We start from the raw sequence: 5,581 nt of genomic DNA on the forward strand, positions 1-5,581 counted from the left end.
GGGACAGCCACACACAACCAGCTCAGACCATAACCAATTGTGCTACAGTCGCAATGGAACCTCCACGGATCACTGAACGCAATGGGAAAAAGTGAGAGGATGTCTGGGGTGGGGGGGGAACAACAACAAGCCACAGGAATGCAACGATCCAGGATCCAGGAGAACCCTTGTCTGGACTCTCAGGAAGAAATGAGCGAGCACCGGGGTGTCACTACCGGGAAAAACCTCTCGTGTGGGTTTGTGGCAAGGTCTCCGTCACTGCTCTGACTCGGCTTCTCTGCGAAACCTCCTAGAGGAGGGGAAAGCGTTGTAATGCGGGGGATGTAACTAAAAATTCTGCTGCAGCCATTATTCTGCAGGACGCCCTCCACAGAGCGTTACGCTCTGCAGCTTATCCTTGACCGGAACCAGAGCCTTTTCAGCTCCGGCCTGGTGGAACACTCCCCCGAGCGAGAATCAGGGCCCTGCGGGACTTGTTACAGTTCCGCGGGGCCTGTAAGACGGAGTTGTTCCACCAGGCCGACATTGGCCTCCCCTGCCCCGTCTGGCATCATTTATTACATGCTTCTATTTGTGGTTTGCCTACGTGCCTAGGATCTGGCTTACTGAGCATTCATACGGGTAGTTTTCTTGTGGATTCTCTATTAATTGTGCTGACTCTCATCTGGTTTATTATAAGAACATAAGAACATAAGAGATGCCAATGCTGGATCAGGCCAAAAGCCCATCTAGTCCAACACTCTGTGTCACACAGTGGCCAAAAATACCAGGTGCCATCAGGAGGTCCAGCAGTGGGGCCAGGACACTAGAAGCCCTCCCACTGTTGCCCCCCCCCAGGCACCAAGAATACAGAGCATCCCTTGCCCCAGACCGAGAGTTCCTATCTATACCTTGTGGCTAATAGCCACCGATGGACCTCTGGTCCGTATGCTAATCCAATTCCCTCTTATAAGAACATAAGAGAAGCCAATGTTGTATCAGGCCAATGGCCCATCTAGTCCAACACTCTGTATCAAACAGTGGCCAGAAATACCAGTGCCATCAGGAGGTCCAGGTCCACCAGGGGGGCCAGGACATTAGAAGCCCTCCCACTGTTGACCCCCCTCCAAGCACCAAGAAGACAGAGCATCCCTTGCCCCAGAGCCCCTATCTATACCTTGTGGCTAATAGCTACTGATGGACCTCTGCTCCATATGCTTATCTAATCAATTCTGTATTTGTAATTATGTTTTTAACTGTTTGAATTGTTGGGAATGACTGTTGTTAATTAATGTTGTGACCTGTGGGGAGGACGGTGGGATATAAATCCATACGAATCAACATCATCATCATCACCATCAGGGGTCATTTCCTGCGGGAGCGCACAGGAACGGAGCTCCGGCAGTAAGGAGCCCAGGGGGTGGGCACATGCCTCAGTCAGGCCACGAGGAGCAGGAAGCAGCCAGGTAAGTTGCAGAGCCCCCCTGCCCGCCTTCAGGTACAAGCTCTCTCTCCTCTGTGAGGGCAGATCTGCGCGTTCCCCCCCCATAGCTAGCAGTCCAAAACAGTCCAGTGGAGCCTGAGCGGTGGGTGTTGCCTTCTGACACACTTCCGGTGATGTCAGGGGGTGTGGCATATGCAAATAAGCTATGCTAATAAGTTATGCTAATGAGCCCCCACACCTCTTTTCCTACGAAATGACCCCTGATAATAAGAAATGAATAATAAATTAATAAACCAATACATAAATCAAATATTCCAAAAGGTGTCTGTGATAATACTGATGGGGCGTACTGAGCCAAGTGTGATTCTGATCAGTCCCTCTGAAGGCAGCAGGCTCCGTTTGCCCCAAGTGAACTGACGGAAGTAAGTAAGCGGAGTCTCTGGTTTGGTTGTCGTCTGGAGTTCTGTGTTTGCCAGATGCTCGCGCTGAGCTGGAACAGACACAAATCTGTCTGCCCCCCCCCTTTCATCCAGCCCATTGCAAACCTCACCGCTTGTCATCAAAACAATGATTAACACAATTCCTTCGCCTAACCACAAATGTTTTTTTTTAATTGCCACAGCAAGCAAACATGGGTGTGATGTGGTGGGCTGTTTAGTAAAGCAGTCTCTGATGGCCTGCTGTACGGTTCACAGTATGGAATGACAAGTTAGTGACTCCACCAGTTAGTGACTCCCCCCTACCCCACCCCCTCCGCCGGCTCATTATACCAGTGGAGACTCGTCAACAATGCCATAGAAAGAGAGCATCATGTAGCAGCTACATTTATTTGTAGCTATGTTTGTTTGTTTGTTAAAAACATATGTATCCTGGTTCAAGGTGGCTTAACATAATAGTTAAAAACATTTTAAATTAAAAACAAAAATAAAATGTGTGTGTTAAATGCTTTCAAGTCGCCTCCAACTTATGTCAACCCTATTGGTGTAGTGGTTAGGAGCGCGGACTCTGATCTGGGAGAACCGGGTTTGAGTCCCAACTCCCTCCCCACATGCAGCTGCTGGTGTGACCTTGGATCAGTTACAAGCTCTCTCAGAGCTGTTCTCTCACAAGCAGTCCTCGAAAGAGCTCTCTCAGCCCCACCTACCTCACAGGGTGTCTGTTATGGGGAGGGGAAGGGAAGGAAATCATAAGCCGCCCTGAGACTCCCTTGGTGGGGTATAAATCCAGTCTCCTCCTCCTCCTCTTCCTTCTTCTTCTATGAATCAATGACCTTCCAAACCATCCTACTGTTAACACCCTTGCACAAGTCTTGCAAACTGAGATCTGTGGCTTTCTTGACTGAGTCAATCTATGCAGGGCCGGATTTAGACTTGCTGAGGCCCTAAGCTATACAAAACCCAGAGGCCCCCTACTGTTTTAAATTACATCAGCTGGTCTCAGAAAAATTTAAAATATATACGCCTTTTTAATATTTGAAAGTATATTTTTTATATTGTGTTTTTATTTGAGGCCCCAGCAGATTGCGAGGCCCTAAGCTGTAGCTTATTTAGCTTATGCGTAAATCCGGCACTGAATCTATGTGACGTTGGATCTTCCTCTTTTCCTGCTGCCTTTTAACTTCTCCTAGCATCTTTGTTTTTTCCAGTGACTCTTGTCTTCCCATAATGTGACCAACGCATGATAGTCTCAGTTTGGTCATTTTAGGTTCTGGGGATAGTACAGGCTCAATTTGATCTGGAACCCACTGAGTTGTCCTTTTGGCAGTCCACGGTATCCATAGAACTCTCCTCCTCCGACACACCACGTTTCAAATGAATCGACTTTCTTCCTTTCAGCTTTCTTCCTGTTCCAACTTTCACACCCAGTAAAACAGCACACCCAGACACCCCAAATCTCTCCCACACTTAGGGTTGCCAAGTGTAAATTCCTCCGGAGCGGGGGACTCCTGTCCGGCGTCTGGAGCGCGCGCGCACGTCACCCGGAAGTGACGTGACGCCGCCGGGCATGCTGGGGGCCGGGCCATGACCATCCGAGGGAAAACCATAGAGTTTTCCTTCGGATGAGCGTGGCCCCGCCCCCAGCATGCCTGCCGTGGTCGTGTCACTTCCGGGTGAGGCGCACGTTGGGGTGGGGTTCCCCCCGGGGCCCAATCCGCTGGCGGCGGGGAACGGGCCTCTGGGGCGGGGGTTTCCCCGCCCCCTGGGGGGACTTGGCAAGCCTACCCACACTTCAGCCTTGTGGCACCTCCTGAGGAGCTCCACGGGGGACACCCCCCCTTCACAGAGGCCACAGTGGGAAAGGCCCAAGCTCTGTTTATTGGAAGATGGGCAACCTTTTGCGCCAGGATAGCCAACAGATGGTGGCCTGACTAGAGCTGTGAAAGCCTGGATTTTTCTCGTTTTTTTCCTGAAGCCTTTTTTGTTTTGTTCCAAAAAATTGGGGAAACTGAAAAAAGAAAAGAAAAGAAAATTGATTATGGAACGTTTTATTTTAACATGATGAATAAAATATTTTAAGACAAGGCCTTCAAATATTTTCCAAATCATTTCTAAAAAAATATGTATGGTATCAGATTGATCAAATTTCTGTGCACGGAGGACAAGCAAGTCCTAGGTTACAAACTGAACTCTCCAATGCAAGAACAAGATGCATTTCTTCCTTTAGGAGGTGCTGTTGTCACAAGAAAAGAAAAAGGTTTCAGTTTTGTTTTTGCATGTGGGTGGCTATTCTGTTTGTAATCATTGTTTGGATACACTATATTTTTAATATGCTAGTTGTGATAATTTCATGCCAAGTAAAAATGTCCATAGTCATATTTTATGTTCCTAAAGTAACAGAATGACTTTCAATCTGGAAAAGAAAAAAGGAGTGCCGATGTAGCATTTTTTTCAATTTTTCTGAAAATTTCCTTTTTTCCCCGGAAAAAAACGGGTTTTTTTCCAAGCTTCAAAATTTCCGGAAATTTTACATCTCTAGGCCTGACACCCAGACTCTGATCTGGCATGCCTAAAGTAGAATCCCCACCAGCTGTGAACATCACTGAACCAGCCGCTCTCCCTCAGCCTACCTCATAAGGTTGCTACTGTGAGGATAAAAGGGAGGATGAAGTTGTTCTTGTTGTTCAGTCGCACAGTCGAGTCCGACTCTTCACGACCCCGTGGACCACATCACGCCAGGCCAAGGGTATAGACTTTCCAATTTCCCGGGGGGGGCTGGGTCTGGGCCAGAGGCATTGCTTTGCTAGGAGCAAGGGTGGCTCCCGGGGGAGGCTGAGCACCTTCCTGAAAATTTCGGCGGGGGCTGATGCCCCGCCACCCCCACGAAGATTACGCCTATGCGCCAGGCTCTCCCATCTTCCGCCATCCTCCAGAGTTTGCTCAACTTCATGTTCATTGCCTCGACAACGCTGTCTAACCATCTCATCCTTTGCCGTCCCCTTCTTCTTTGATCTTCAGTCTTTCCCAGCATTAGGGTCTTCTCCAGCGAGGGCTCCCTTCTCATTTGGTGGCCAAAGTATTTGAGCTTCGGCTTCAGTATCTGGCCTTCTAGAGAACAGTACACATCCAGAGAATTGTACACCCGCTTCTCTGCTTCTCTGCTCAAGCAAGGAGAAGTGGTTGTACAATTCTAGAAACTCCCGTTCGGGTTGATTGTGTAAAAGGGATGGAAATTGACTGGTAGCTATTAGATTGTACAAACTGATTATTATTGTTGATATTGCATGTAATGAATATATACCTGTTTTAGAATATTATGAATAATACACCATGCACTTTATAAGATGGAACATATAGAACACTTTAACTTATAAATAAGGTTTTTGCAGTGTATATATTTGTTGTTTGACTCTGCAAAGCAGAGGTTGGCGTAGCCCCAGAATCACACACCTCTGACACAGCACAGAAACAGAGTTCCTGTGGTCGAAAATGGCTGGAAGAGACCCTAAGCTGGTGGGATACAGCGGGATTTAAACCTAATAAATAAATTAATACAGTGTAACCAGTTTCCGGGTTAAAAATTTTGCCCCTGTTATAAGCTCAGTAGGTGGCCTTTGGCAGTCTCTCAGCCAACCACCTGCAATCTGGGGGTAATTATTTTCCATCTCCCAAAACGGGAGTTTTCTTTTCTTATTGGAATGGATTCCAAGCTTGTGCCTGT

The sequence above is a fragment of the Gekko japonicus genome, unplaced genomic scaffold (assembly GCF_001447785.1).
Source record: "Gekko japonicus isolate JY-2015 unplaced genomic scaffold, Gekko_japonicus_V1.1 scaffold420, whole genome shotgun sequence".
Taxonomy (NCBI): Eukaryota; Metazoa; Chordata; class Lepidosauria; order Squamata; family Gekkonidae; genus Gekko; species Gekko japonicus.